General features: G+C 42.7%; 1 protein-coding gene and 2 long non-coding RNA genes across 8 annotated transcripts in view; 1 reads left to right on the forward strand and 2 right to left on the reverse strand.

The window, feature by feature from the left end:
• The window catches only part of LOC115579487 (glycine receptor subunit beta-like), a 263,157-nt gene that overhangs the window by 178,470 nt on the left and 70,009 nt on the right, over window positions 1-14,678 (reverse strand). The window lies entirely within an intron of this gene.
• Window positions 4,775-7,311, forward strand: LOC115579521 (uncharacterized). The gene is made up of 3 exons (XR_003983667.1): window positions 4,775-5,345; window positions 6,265-6,415; window positions 6,596-7,311. It is a non-coding gene; the product is annotated as an uncharacterized LOC115579521 (long non-coding RNA).
• On the reverse strand, window positions 6,513-8,950 carry LOC115579528 (uncharacterized). Its single transcript, XR_003983668.1, has 3 exons — window positions 8,400-8,950; window positions 7,610-7,745; window positions 6,513-6,915 (listed from the first exon to the last, which is right to left on the reverse strand). It is a non-coding gene; the product is annotated as an uncharacterized LOC115579528 (long non-coding RNA).

Here is a 14,678-nt window from a genome sequence, read left to right on the forward strand (position 1 = left end):
CGAATTTCAGCATCAATACTTAGTCTGCCATTTTGCTTTTGGCCGCCATGTTGAATTATGCCAATCTTTGTACGTAAATTATCTCCTCCTACAGATGTAACACCACCGACTTCAAAGTCACTCAGTAGCATCCTCTGACCTTGAAAATGAAAAGTTATTAAAATCTTTAACCTAAGTCATACCTGCTGGCATTTGTGGAGCCTGCCATAACAATCCTTCGTCATGAAGCATCAAGTGCTGATATCTCCTATATACTATTTCCTAGCTCGGCCAAATCTAGAGGGAATCTAGAGGGAGTGGCCCTGAATAGATCTGTGCATCAATACTGTGTCATATCCATAGCGCCACCCACTGGAAACATGAAGCAAGTTTTATTTCAGGCAATTTGGGCGTCCTACATGCATGTATATGAATGAAATGTGGCACGCATGTGTGTCATGACAAGACGCACAAATGACTCATTTACACCCACACTCTCAGTCAAACAGGAAGTGGTCAATTTTGCTTAGAAGCACATGAATTGATGGTGTAGGTGATGCAAGTCGCCACTAGATGGCACTGTTGTCTTTCAAGGCACATGTATCATATTCATCAGATTTTATTGAAACTTTAAAAGGTGGCAGCATGCACTTCTTGGGATAAAAACTAGTAAACAAAGCAGAACTTAGATCAAAAGCTTGACACTGATAGACAGCCATAAATACATTTTTTGAAAGAAGGCAAATGAAGCATTATTCTACACATATTTATGTGCAGTGATGACAAACATAGTCAGATGTACATGGCATTTGCAGGTAGTTTTGTCTGAATTGCACGTTACAACAGGGCATAGTTGAAGGGTAATGGGTTGAGCCACATAATGGATAAGTCAGTGGTAGTAAGCCACAGCACACAATTTTCAAATAAGCCAATTTGCTAAGAATGCCATTTGCGTGTTGTGTCTGCCCTGTCAAGGTGGCACACAACAAGATGTGTGTAGTTGTGATCCTGCCCAACTCTTCCGCGATGAACGAAGTGGATTCCACTGCGATATGAAACAACTGAGTGGGTTCTTTGGTTAAACACCGCTACTGCAGGACGCCCGTCAAAGCTGGTCACTTGACCGCTGTCCCTTTTCAAAAGGAAGAATCACCTCTGGCTGCACTCCACTACCTATCTTAATCTGTGGCATTCCACTTCCATCCTCCCCTATGATGCGCTGCCTTCCTGCCTTCACGGTGACAACAGAAGGCAGTGTCTTATCTGCGCCGGTAGTCGAGTGGTTGGCGTGCATGCCACATATGCAGTGGACCCGGGTTCGAATTTAGGGCGGAGGAAGTTTACTGCAAGCCACAACCCCCCCCTCTCTGTCCCACTTCCAATCTATTCCCTGCAAAAACACAGGTGTCCATGCCTGAATTCCGGACAAAGGCAAAGAGAAGGCTGTAACCCTTCACACAACGTAACGGTGCAGAATCGATTGTCAAAACGTACCTGATTACTAACTGTTTTAGAAATCATTCACCTGCAGTCCCTTTGGATTTCTGTGGATTGCAGGAAGTTGTTCTGACTTCACCTTGAAGCGCTTGATACTGGCAGGGGCAACCCACCGCGTTACAAACACACGTTGGGAGAAGAGGCTGATCTTCACCCCCCGTGTGCCACCTCCGTGAACAACGATCGAGCAACGGGGCTTAAGCCGCGGCGCGTTTGGACGGCGGCACGCCCCGACGCGCGCGCGGACTGCGAGGGCCCGTTCATCACTGCTTGCAGTTTTAATTAGGGCCCGAGCAGGTCATTGACCTGTGAGGTCCCTATTGTAATTGGAAGGATTATTAGGGCCCGAGCAGGTCATCGACCTGTGAGGTCCCTATTGAAATTGGAAAAATTATTCTTCTTATTATTATTCTTCTGCGCTTTAACTGCAGTTTTGGAAGCCTGAACATACCCAAAAACTCACCAAATTTGGAATATGCGTCACGTTAAGTGAAAAATTTGATAATTTAATGTCGTTGGGCAAGGTCGTGACATGCGGGCTCTGTAGCGCCCCCTAATGTTTATCTCCGCCTCCCACAAGTGCGTAGAAGAACGAAATTCAATACGCAGATTCCTCATTACCAGACGCACAAAAAACCCATTTGGACCCCTAGTGTCAGTCCAACAGGAAGGCAGCCATGTAGATGTGTGGCGGCTTTTTTGTCCAATTCATGCCTACTTTGAAAATTATCTTGTCCTAGAGCTTAAACACCACAGTCTTCAAATTAACTCAGTAATTTTCTTCATGCCTTGGAGAACAAAAGTTATGGAATTCATTCAGCTGCGCCAAACCTTAGTGGGCGGGGCCGTGGAAACAATTTTTTCCTCACGCCATCAAGCATCGAGACTTTATAACTTCAACATACAATTTCCTATCCACACCAAACTGCTTTTAACTGTAGAGGCTGTCTCCCCGAACAAATCTCAGCATCAATACTTAGTCTGCCATTTTGCTTTTGGCCGCCATGTTGAAATATCGCCAATCTTCGTACTTAAATTATCTCCTCCTACAGATGTAACACCACCGACTTCAAAGTCACTCAGTAGCATCCTCTGACCTTGAAGATGAAAAGTTATGGAAATCTTTATCCTACGTCATACCTGCTGGCCACAGTGGAGCGGGCAATTCGAATCCTTCGCCGTAAAGCATCGTGTCCTCATAACTTCTTCATACAATTTCTTATCTCGGCCAAATCTCTCAGGAATGCAGAGGGAGTCGCCCTGATGAGATCTGTGTAGTCATGGGGCGTGGCCGTGACGCGTGGGCTCTGTAGCGCCCCCTATTGTGATGCCCCGCCTCCTACTTGTAACATAGAAGGACGAAAATTGGTACGCATATTCCTCATGACCGGACGCACAAAAAACCCATTTGGACCCCTAGTGTCAGTCCAACAGGAAGGCAGTCATTTAGATGTGTGGCGGCGTTTTTGTCCAAATCATGCCTACTTTGAAAATTATCTTGTCCTAGAGCTTAAACACCACAGACTTTAAATTAACTCAGGAATTTTCTTCATGCCTCGAAGAACAAAAGTTATGGAAATCATTCTGCTGCGCCAAGGTTAAGTTGGCGGTGCGGTGGAAGCCATTTTGTCCTCACGCCGTCAAGCATCGAGGCTTTATAACTTCAACATAACACGTCCTATCCACACCAAACTGCTCGTAACTGTAGAGGCTGTCTCCCCAAACAAATCTCAGCATCAATAATTAGTCTGCCATTTTGCTTTTGGCCGCCATGTTGAATTATGCCAATCTTCGTACTTAAATTATCTCCTCCTACTGACGTAACACCACAGACTTCAAAGTCACTCAGTAGCATCCTCTGACCTTGAAGATGAAAAGTTATGGAAATCTTTATCCTACGTCATACCTGCTGGCAGTTGCGGAGCCCGCCATAACAATCCTTCGCCATGAAGCATCAAGTCCTGCTAACTCCTTCATACTATTTTCTAGCTCGGCCAAATCTAGAGGGAATCTAGAGGGAGTCGCCCTGAATAGATCTGTGCATCAATACTGTGTCATATCCATAGCCCTACCCACTGGAAACATAAATTAGTTTTAATCTCATTCCATTAGGGCTCCTACAAGCTGTGAGTGACACAAGTCGCCACTAGATGGCAGTGTTGTCTTTCAAGTCACAGGTGTCCTTTGTGCTGAGCAACCTCTGGATAACCTCTGGATAATTTCATTCCATGGCAGGAAGTCAGCCTCAAATTTATCAGATTTTATTGAAACTTCAAAATGTGGCTGCATGCACTTTATGGAATACAAACTAGCAAACAAAGGAGAACTTAGATCAAAAGCATGACATTCATAGACAGCCATAAATACATTTTTGAAAGAAGGCAAGTGAAGCATCATTTCACACTCATTTAACTGCATTGATCACAAACATAGTCAGATGTACATGGCATTTGCAGGTAGTTTTGTCTAAATTGCACATTACAACATGGAATAATTGAAGGGTAATGTTTAGAGCCACATAATAGATAAGTCAGTGGTAGCAAGCCACAGCACACAATGTTTAAATAAGCCAGTTTGATAAGAATGCCATTTGTGTGTTGGGTCTGCCCTGTCAATGTGGCACACAACAAGATGTCTGTAGTTGTGATTCTGCCCAACTTTTCCGCGATGAACGCTGTGGCTTCCCCTGAGATTTGAAACGACTGAGTGATTTCTTTGGTCAAATAACACAGAACACATCTGTAGTTAACAGTCAGTATGTCAAGCCATCGTGCTGTATCGCATACTTTGCCTCTGCTAATGTTATGTTGGACATTGTTCTGCTTATTCCAATGATAATAAAATACTGCATTCAGCTTTCTAGCCCTTTCAGACAATCTTTATTACCGACAGGAGGAACAGCCCACCAAATCATAGGAAAAACTGAAATGGAAGGTGTTGTGGGGGTAGCCCCACGGCGGCGTGCGTCGACAGCAGCACGCCCCGACGTGCGCGTGGACTGCGAGGGCCCGTTCATCACTGCTTGCAGTTTTAATTAGGGCCCGAGCAGGTCATCGACCTGTGAGGTCCCTATTGAAATTGGAAAAATTATTCTTTTTATTATTCTTCTCTAAGTTTGAATGCAATTTTGGATGCCTGAACATATCCAAAAACTCACCAAATTTGGAATAGTCGTCACATCTGGCGAAAATTGCGATCCTGCATTGTCAATGGGCGTGGTCGTGACCTGCGGGCTCTGTAGCGCCCCCTAATGTTCAACCCCGCCTCCCACAAGTGCGTAGAAGAACGAAATTTAAAGGAGACATATTATGCAAAACTCACTTTTTCGTTGCTTTAGTGTGTGTATTTGCATATCTGGAGTGCCTCCCCACCCCTTAAGAATGATTTTTGACCACTAAGTCAATGTTTTGTAAACGGACGCAGTCAGAAAATGTGTCTCTAAAGGAGCCAGTTGGATTTCACCCGCGCTGTTACGTAACAGAGCGGGAGATTTGAATACTCCCACCCTCATGCTGGATATCTCCTCCCACATTACGCCGGCTACCTGAACGATGATCCGCCATTTTCTCGCCTCACTCGTACGCGACAGCCTGACCGCTACCATGTACAACCCGAAAGCCAAGCACTCCTGCTATGTCATGAGATGCATGGATACTCATGTTTCCCGTCATCGCTTCCCTACCAAAGAGGATATCAGAGCGAAGTGGCTAAATTTTATTTTTCAGGGAAACGTCCCAGCTTCAGTGAGCAAAAGTGTTTTTGTCTGTGCCAGTCACTTCACGCCGGACTGTTTCAGCAACCAGGGTCAGTATAAAGCTGGACTGGCAACGAGATTGTTCCTAGAAGATGGATCCATACCCACTGTCCGTGTAAGTATTTAAAAAAAACAGTTTCGTTTGTGTTACTTTGGCCGTTTAGCACATGAGCTAACGCTAACCGTTGATGTAGATATGAGGCTGAACTAACGTTAAGTTGCAACGTTGGGCTTACTGGTCATATGATTCACTGTAATGTTAATCAGCAGTCTTTTAAAACATGGCACTGAATTGAGAAAATGAATTAGGATATTCATATATGATCGCTTCTAATCGGCCGGTGAACAACTGCTCGGCCGTGAACATGCTAGCTAGCTAGCTGGCTAGCATGTTCAAGGCCGAGCAGCTAGCTAGCTAGCTCACCGTCCGCGAACAACTTCTCCGACGTGAATACGCATGGGAGACCGTCTCCTCCACATGCTCACGGCCGAGCAGACGGTATGAAATGGTCTCAGTTGTTCACGGACGGTGGGCTGCGTTAATTTATTATCATGTTGTACTAAAGGAGGCTAAAGACTTCCTTTGTGTTAGTATTCATGTAACTACGTGTGTAGTGTTAGCTGCTGGCATGAGAGACCCGATCTGAGAGTACCAAAACGTTATCTGCAGTAAAGCAATCACTACTTAGTTTTGGAGTCGGATACAGGGGTTCCCTGCCTGCTGTGCTACGATTAACGTTAGTTATATGCAGACACGGACACACAAAAGTTGCTTCGCAAATGTGTACGTTTTTGCTCACTTACTAAAATCTAATGTGAAATGAGGGATGTGCATGGGTTTGCTCGGATTGTGATTTGCCAGATTCTTCCTCATCAAATTGATTTTTTAATCATCATCAGAGGACATTTGAGTCCTGCATTTTTCTAAATACAGCTATTTATTCGAAAATAAATCACCATTTTCTGAATATTTTTTGCAATGTGTACAATGTGCTCGCATTCTTATTTAGCATTGTATTATTTTTCCTCCCAAGACTATACCTGGCAGCCCTGCACTTCAATGAAAATACAGACCGTCCACAGGCAACAACCTCAGCTGGTGAGCCACTGTTCAGGCTTCATTTCCAAAGTGGAAGAAAGGAGGAGAATACACAGCAAAGCCAGTGAAGGAGCAACCAACCTTTCGTAAGTTTTAAACCTTTTTATTGAAATCACACAGAAAAATGAAACAGACATTAAAAAATACTTGTAAAATAAATAAAATATAATTAACCAGTGTCTATGGCTTTTTCTAGTTTTGTTTTTAATAAATATACGATAAAACACGATAAAGTACGCACAATATTTCACTTTTTCTAATTGCAGATTAGGTGGATGACATCTTGGACCTGGTGTTTGAGAAGGTTTTTCAGGACCCTGGTTCATACGCAGATGAGGTTTTGAAGATCTCCATTCCTGAGGTGCTCTCTGCGCAGTTAGAAACGCTGGACAAGAAGGAGGTGATGGACCACTATGTGACAAGGTTCAGTCAAGGGCCGGTCTGAACCCCACGTAGATGCCTCGAGTGCCGGGGAACTCCATCCGTATACGCAGCACCACACAGCTGGGCAGTGCCACAAACTCTTCAGCCCAGAAAGCCCCAACACCAGCTCTCAAAGCTCCTATATGCCAAGTATCTGTAACGGCTGAACAGAGTGGATATATTTAGTTATACATTTATATTTAGACATAGTTTTTGATTTACCTTATTTTTTTGTAAATATTTATATTACCTACTGTTTAACAACAGGCAATAAAAACTACTTGTACATTCAGTAACTTTTTGAATAGTTGTGTGTTGTTTGCTGTACTTGTATTTATAAAATTATATAAGCTGTTTTCTGTACTTTCAGTGTTTGACATGTAGACATAAGAATTATGATCATCAAGAGACAGGTTCGTAGGAGTGGGATGAGTATCCAAAAGTACAAAACATAAATTCCTGCACAATATCTAATTTGTATTTCCACCATTTATGAGCAGCAAGATTGTCATAGACCTAGGTGTAGATGTTGCTAATAAACTGTGTTCTTGCAAATTGATTTTTTTGCAGAAATGTATCTTTCCTAGTGTTTGATATGTAACATTTTAACAATTGTCAAACTGCCTTTCAAAAAGAAAAATAAGCAATGTAACAAAGTGGAAAATTGAATTTATTTCATTACTCATATTTTTATTACAATAACAGAATTTATACCGTATATTACCAAATAATAGCCGGGTCTCAATTAAACGCCTGTCCAAAACAAAGGCCTGGTCTGTTAAGTGGTTGGAACAAACAAATAAACGCCCGGCTATTATTTGATATTTTACGGTATGCAAAAAAAAAAAAACACTTACTGTTCTATTCCCCTCAGACGTAAAGGCTCTGTAGATATTTAGTGCATTCTGAAGTTAGAATGCACACTGGTACGAGGCCAGGGTGGTCTGCCATGCAGGAAGGTGAGTTTTGAAGCTGATTTAGTCTTCTTATAACCTGTAAATGTGAAAGGTTAAGTGACGTTTGATGACTGATAATATGACTGAATAGTTACATTTTCATTCAACAAGCAGACATTCTCAGGCGCTGTATGCATTGTTATGCATCTAAACATAAGTACACACCTAAACCAGAGGGGAAAAAGGGAACATATCAGTTTAACGGTTTTTTTTATTTGAATATGTTTTTAGCAATAACGACTGGTCAGCATGTGCAACGATGTAACGTTATTAATTGGAATTAGTGCATTATGTTGAAACGCAGTACAAACGGATAAACAGACATTACTATGGGGGATACGGAGCTGGCAGACAGTCGCCCCAGCCCGCACACACGTGAAAAGTGTATGGCTGTGAGTTAGATGTCGGACAAAATAATGACGTAACAGTTAACATTATTATGGCGTAGCTGAGAATAAAAGTGCTACATTCCCACTCGTAGCTGCCGAAAAAACATTGCGGACTTGTGAAATTTACTCGTGTAACGGGAATAGCATGCTACTTATGTTTACTCAACACATCTAGATTTTTATAAGCAGTGAGTTACACATAGAGCGGTCAGCGGTCGACCGTATTTAGTCAGCGACCGTATTTACCGACGTACAAACATACACATTTTTAAGAAAAAAGTAAAATAAAGATCATAACTCACCATTCAGAAACGTCTTGTTGCAGTCTACATTGAGCAACTTATTCGCTAGCTCCTTCTTGTTCAGGGTCTGACTCCGGTTCAAACATTTAAGGTTGGACAGCAAAGTTTCCTCCTGCAGCCATGTTTCTCCCAGGGTTCACGCTCAGTTGTTGTCATGGTAGCATGAGCGTGCCGGCGTCGTCACACCTCCCGGAAGAAGTGGGTGGATTACCTGTGTCTCATTTGCATTTAAAGAGACAGGCACTCAAAACCGACTGTTCTGAACAGGGCTGTTTTGGCAGGGTTATTGAACAGTTATGAACTGCTATTGTGCTTCATCCTTATGGTATTTTGACCAAAGCATGTCACAGACATTTCATTAGGACACCAGGGAACTAGATTAACTTGTAGAAATAGGGTATAATATGACTCCTTTAATACGCAGATTCCTCATGACCTGACGCACAAACAACCCATTTGGACCACTAGTGTCAGTCCAACAGGAAGTCAGTCATTTAGATGTGTGGCGGCATTTTTGTCCAATTCATGCCTACTTTGAAAATTATCTTGTCCTAGAGCTTAAACACCACGGTCTTCAAATTAACTCAGTAATTTTCTTCATGCCTTGAAGAATAAAAGTTATTGAAATCATTCAGCTGTGCCATACTTTAGTGGGCGGTGCGGTGGAAACCATTTTTTCCTCACGCCATCAAGCATCGAGGCTTTATAACTTCAACATACAATTTCCTATCCACACCAAACTTCCATTAAGTGTAGAGGCTGTCTCCCCGAACAAATCTCAGCATCAATACTAAGTCTGCCATTTTGCTTTTGGCTGCCATGTTGAAATATTGCCAATCTTCGTACTTAAATTATCTCCTCCTACAGATGTAACACCACCGACTTCAAAGTCACTCAGTAGCATCCTCTGACCTTGAAGATGAAAAGTTATTAAAATCTTTATCCTACGTCATACCTGCTGGCCACAGTGGAGCGGGCAATTGGAATCCTTCGCCGTAAAGCATCGTGTCCTCATAACTTCTTCATACAATGTCTTATCTTGGCCAAATCTCTCAGGAATGCAGAGGGAGTCGCCCTAATGAGATCTGTGTAGTCATGGGGTGTGGCTGTGACGCGTGGGCTCTGTAGCGCCCCCTATTGTGATGCCCCGCCTCCTACTTGTAACATAGAAGGACGAAAATTGGTACGCAGATTCCTCATGTCTGGACGCACAAAAAACCCATTTGGACTCCTAGTGTCAGTCCAACAGGAAGGCAGTCATTTAGATGTGTGGCGGCATTTTTGTCCAATTCATGCCTACTTTGAAAATTATCTTGTCCTAGAGCTTAAACACCACGGTCTTCAAATTAACTCAGGAATTTTCTTCATGCCTCGAAGAACAAAAGTTATTAACATCTTTCAGCTGTGACAAGGTGAAGTTGGCGGTGCGGTGGAAACCATTTTGTCCTCACGCCGTCAAGCATCGAGGCTTTATAACTTCAACATACAATGTCCTATCCACACCAAACTGCTCGTAACTGTAGAGGCTGTCTCCCCGAACAAATCTCAGCGTCAATAATTAGTCTGCCATTTTGCTTTTGGCCGCCATGTTGAATTATGACAATCTTTGTACTTAAATTATCTCCTCCTACAGATGTAACGCCACCGACTTCAAAGTCACTCAGTAGCATCCTCTGACCTTGAAGATGAAAAGTTATTGAAATCTTTATCCTACGTCATTCCTGCTGACAGTTGCGGAGCCCGCCATAACAATCCTTCGTCATGAAGCATCAAGTCCTGATAACTCCTTCATACTATTTCCTATCTAGGCCAAATCTAGAGGGAATCGAGAGGGGGTCCCCATGAATAGATCTGTGCATCAATACTCTGTCATATCCATAGCCCTACCCACTGGAAACATAAATTAGTTTTCATCTCATTCCATTAGGGCTCCTACAAGCTGTGAGTGACACAAGTCGCCACTAGATGGCAGTGTTGTCTTTCAAGTCACAGGTGTCACAGGTGTACTTTGTACCTCTGGATAACCCCTAGATAATTTCATTCCATGGCAGGAAGTCAGCCTCAAATTTATCAGATTTGATTGAAACTTCAAAATGTGGCTGCATGCACTTTATGGAATAAAAACTAGCAAACAAAGGAGAACTTAGATCAAAAGCATGACATTCATAGACAGCCATAAATACATTTTTGAAAGAAGGCAAGTGAAGCATCATTTGACACTCATTTATCTGCATTGATCACAAACATAGTCAGATGTACATGGCATTTGCAGGTAGTTTTGTCTAAATTGCACATTACAACATGGAATAATTGAAGGGTAATGTTTAGAGCCACATAATGGATAAGTCAGTGGTAGTAAGCCACAGCACACCATTTTCAATCAAGCCAATTTGCTAAGAATGCCATTTGTGTGTTGTGTCTGCCCTGTCAGTGTGGCACAAAACAAGATGTGTGTAGTAGTGATTCTGCCCAACTTTTCCACGATGAACACAGTGGCTGCCCCTGCCATTTTAAACAACTGAGTCATTTCTTTGGTTAAAAGTCCCATATTATACTGTTTTTCATCAATGTCACACAGCTGTCAGAGGTCCAACAACTCTGTATTTGATATGTATTACCCCAAACACATCCGTGGTCCTGCATTCCAGCTGTCAAAAAGTCGGTCTGCTGAGCTGTAATCAGAGCACTCTGTTTCTGTGCCTGCACCTTTAAATGCTAATGAGCTCCGTCTGTCAACGCGTACTTTGGATGCTGTCACTCTGAGGAAGCCCGTTATGCTAATGGAATGCGCTAATGTTTACGGTGGATGTAACACTATGGCTCGCGGAGATTTTTTCGCTCAACCGAACCAGTTTGACCCAGAATCGGACCCAGAAGGAGAGGCTTCTGAAGAAGTACAGACTCTGCGGCTGCAGCAGGACGTTTCAGAATGGTTAGTTTGTGTGTATGTGTTGTTACAGTTACTATAGTGTCGCTAATGGCTAACAGCTAGCGAAAGCTGTGTTTGTCTCAAACACAGTCTCAAACTATTGGCCACTGTTCGCATAGTTTCTGTCTCCAGTCTGCACATGTGTCCAGACTTTCTACTGTGACAACCTAGGTCCATCGTAATATCATTAACATCACACTCGCTTCAAACGCCATTGCACAGCGGACCGAAGTGGAGCTAACTCGTTAGCCAATTTCCAGCTGACTTCACCATACTCGTCGGCAACTGTAATCAAATCGCGGCGACAATTAAAGGTGGCTCGGGTGTAGTTGCTGCGTCCGGTATGGTTGAGACTGATCGTTTTACGAGGATCAGTGCCGAGGCAAAGACAGCGTTGTACTGACACTCGTTACCGAAGCAGTCCGATGTAAAGAGGTTAGCACACACATACAAGCTAACACGAACCGCAGCCGGCACGTTGTCATTAAAAAGGAAACACAACCACGGTCTCTGCCGGTCTGTTGTTCTGTAGCTGGGACAGAATATAGGCACTTATGTTGATTATTACGACCAACAACAGAGCAATTGCGTGTCTAGCTCTGAGCGACAACATTGTGAAACACTGCTGTCTCTCTGCTGGACACACCGAACTTCACCGCGGGGATGAACGCGCCCCCCTCTGACATCTCCTATCACCGCGCAGAGGAGGTCGGCCTATGATAATTCTCCTTTCGTTACATAACTTAAGGAGCAGAATCTGAACATCCTGTAGGTGCGCCTTATTACCAGTTAGTGGGCTGCAGGAATCAGTGGTTTTCCTTATTCTGGGAGTTGGCAGGCTCAGGGAGGACCAGCTTATATATGTTGAGAGCAGAGAAAACGTGTTTTTTATGATATGGGATCTTTAAATAACACAAAACACAGCTGTGGTTAACAGTCAGTATGTCAAGCCATCATGCTGTTTAGCATGCTTTGCCTATGCTAATGTTATGTTGGACATTGTACTGCGTATTCCAACGCTAATAATATATGGGTGATTCTCTGTAACATGTGCCTTTTGGGTTCTCTGAGTTTTGAAAAAAGACCATAAATTATTGTACTTCTGAACATTGCATCTGATAAAGGAGTATTTGAACCTCTGGTAAAATACTGTTTCCCACCTTAGACGTGGAATGCCAAACATTACTAGGAATTTCTTTGTCATGTTAGCCATTTTTAATTCAACCCCGTAACAGACAATGTGATCTCTGTGTGAATACAATTTCAAAACATATTCAAACTAATTCTTGGAGATCCTTGGTAATCATCTGTCCCTTGTTTTAAGAATATATTGTAAGTACATTTCATTTTATTCTTAGTAATACTAATTTGAATGTCAAGTAGGATATGATACCTTCATGTAAATACGGCCTCCATATATTATGAAAATATGCAATGACATTAAGATTAGATTAGACCTTTATATATTTTCTTGTTGTCCTCTACAGTTTACACACAGTCCAACAAAGATTTCTCAAATATTTCTTTTTAATATCCAAAAATGTATGAAAATCTGTCACATAACAGGGTTGAACTCATTGTAACAGGGTTGAATAGAATAACAGGGTTGACGTTTCAATCAACTTTTCAATACTATTTGGATTAATTTACCAGCAAAATAAATGTCGACATTTTATCACAATTATATTGACTCTAATTAATTCATTGCAACAAACAAGATGAGACAAACCTGTAATTTAGTATTTCATATCTAACATTGAAATCATTGAATCATAAAACATTTAATTTACCATGAAAATCAATGACGTTAAAACTATTTTATCACATTTAAACTGACTTCATTGTAACAAAAAAGAAGAAACAAACATGTCATTGGGTATTTCATATGAAATCACTGAATCATAAAACATTCAATTGAACATTAAAATCATTGACAAGAACTATTTCATAATGTTTTATGATAATTTCATTCCATACACACTTAACAGACAGCAGTCCTGTAGTTTTTTTCTATTTTAGTAGTATCAGTTAAGATTGTCTTTGCTGTTGATCCTTAATCTTTGCGTCCTTTTTAGTCTGACAGACGATCCCAAATCTCTTTCTGAATTTGCATGTGGCATGCATCGTAATGGGTTGAGCCACATAATGGATAAGTGAGTGGTAGTGAGCCACAGCACACAATTTTCAAATAAGCCAATTTGCTAAGAATGCCATTTGTGTGTTGTGTCTGCCCTGTCAATGTGGCACACAACAAGATGTGTGTAGTTGTGATTCTGCCCAACTCTTACGCGATGAACGAAGTGGATTCCACTGCGATATGAAACAACTGAGTGAGTTCTTTGGTTAAACACCGCTACTGCAGGACGCTCGTCAAACCTGGTCACTTGACCGCTGTCCCTTTCCAAAAGGAAGAATCACATCTGGCTGCACTCCACTACCTATCTAAATCTGTGGCATTCCACTTCCATCCTCCCCTATGATGCGCTGCCTTCCTGCCTTCACGGTGACAACAGAAGGCTGTGTCTTATCTGCGCCGGTGGTCGAGTGGTTGGAGTGCATGCCACATATGTAGTGGACCCGGGTTCAAATTTAGGGCGGAGGAAGTTTACTGCAAGCCACAACCCCCCCCCCTCTGTCCCACTTACAATCTGTTCCCTGCAAAAACACAGGTGTCCGTGCCTGAATTCCAGACAAAGGCAAAGAGAAGGCCGTAACACTTCACACAACGTAACGGTGCAGAATTGATTGTCAAAACGTACCTGATTATTAAGTGTTTTAGAAATCATTCACCTGTAGTCCATTTGGATTTCTGACTTCCCCTGAAAGCGCTTAATACTGGCAGGGGCAGCCCACCGCGTGACAAACACACGTTGGGAGAAGATGCTGATATTCACCCCAGGCGTGCACCGTCCCGAACGCAGGCGGTTGCCGCCTCCGTGAACACCGAGCAACGGGGCTTAAGCCGCGGCGCGCGGACTGCGAGGGCCCGTTCATCACTGCTTGCAGTTTTAATTAGGGCCCGAGCAGGTAGACCTGCGAGGTCCCTATTGTTATTGGAAGGACAGAAATTTTCTTCTCCAAGTTTGAATGCAGTTTTGGATGCCTGAACATACCCAAAAAACTCACCAAATTTGGAATATATGTTACATCTGGCGAAAATTGCGATCCTGCATTGTCATTGGGCGTGGTCGTGACCTGCGGGCTCTGTAGCTCCCCCTAATGTTCATCCCCACCTCCCACAAGTGCGTAGAAGAACGAAGTTCAATACGCAGATTCCTCATGAGCAGACGCACAAAAAAGTCTGGGGGGACCATACTGTCACTCCAACAGGAAGTCAGCTATTTAGATGT

The sequence above is a fragment of the Sparus aurata genome, chromosome 1 (assembly GCF_900880675.1).
Source record: "Sparus aurata chromosome 1, fSpaAur1.1, whole genome shotgun sequence".
Taxonomy (NCBI): domain Eukaryota; kingdom Metazoa; phylum Chordata; class Actinopteri; order Spariformes; family Sparidae; genus Sparus; species Sparus aurata.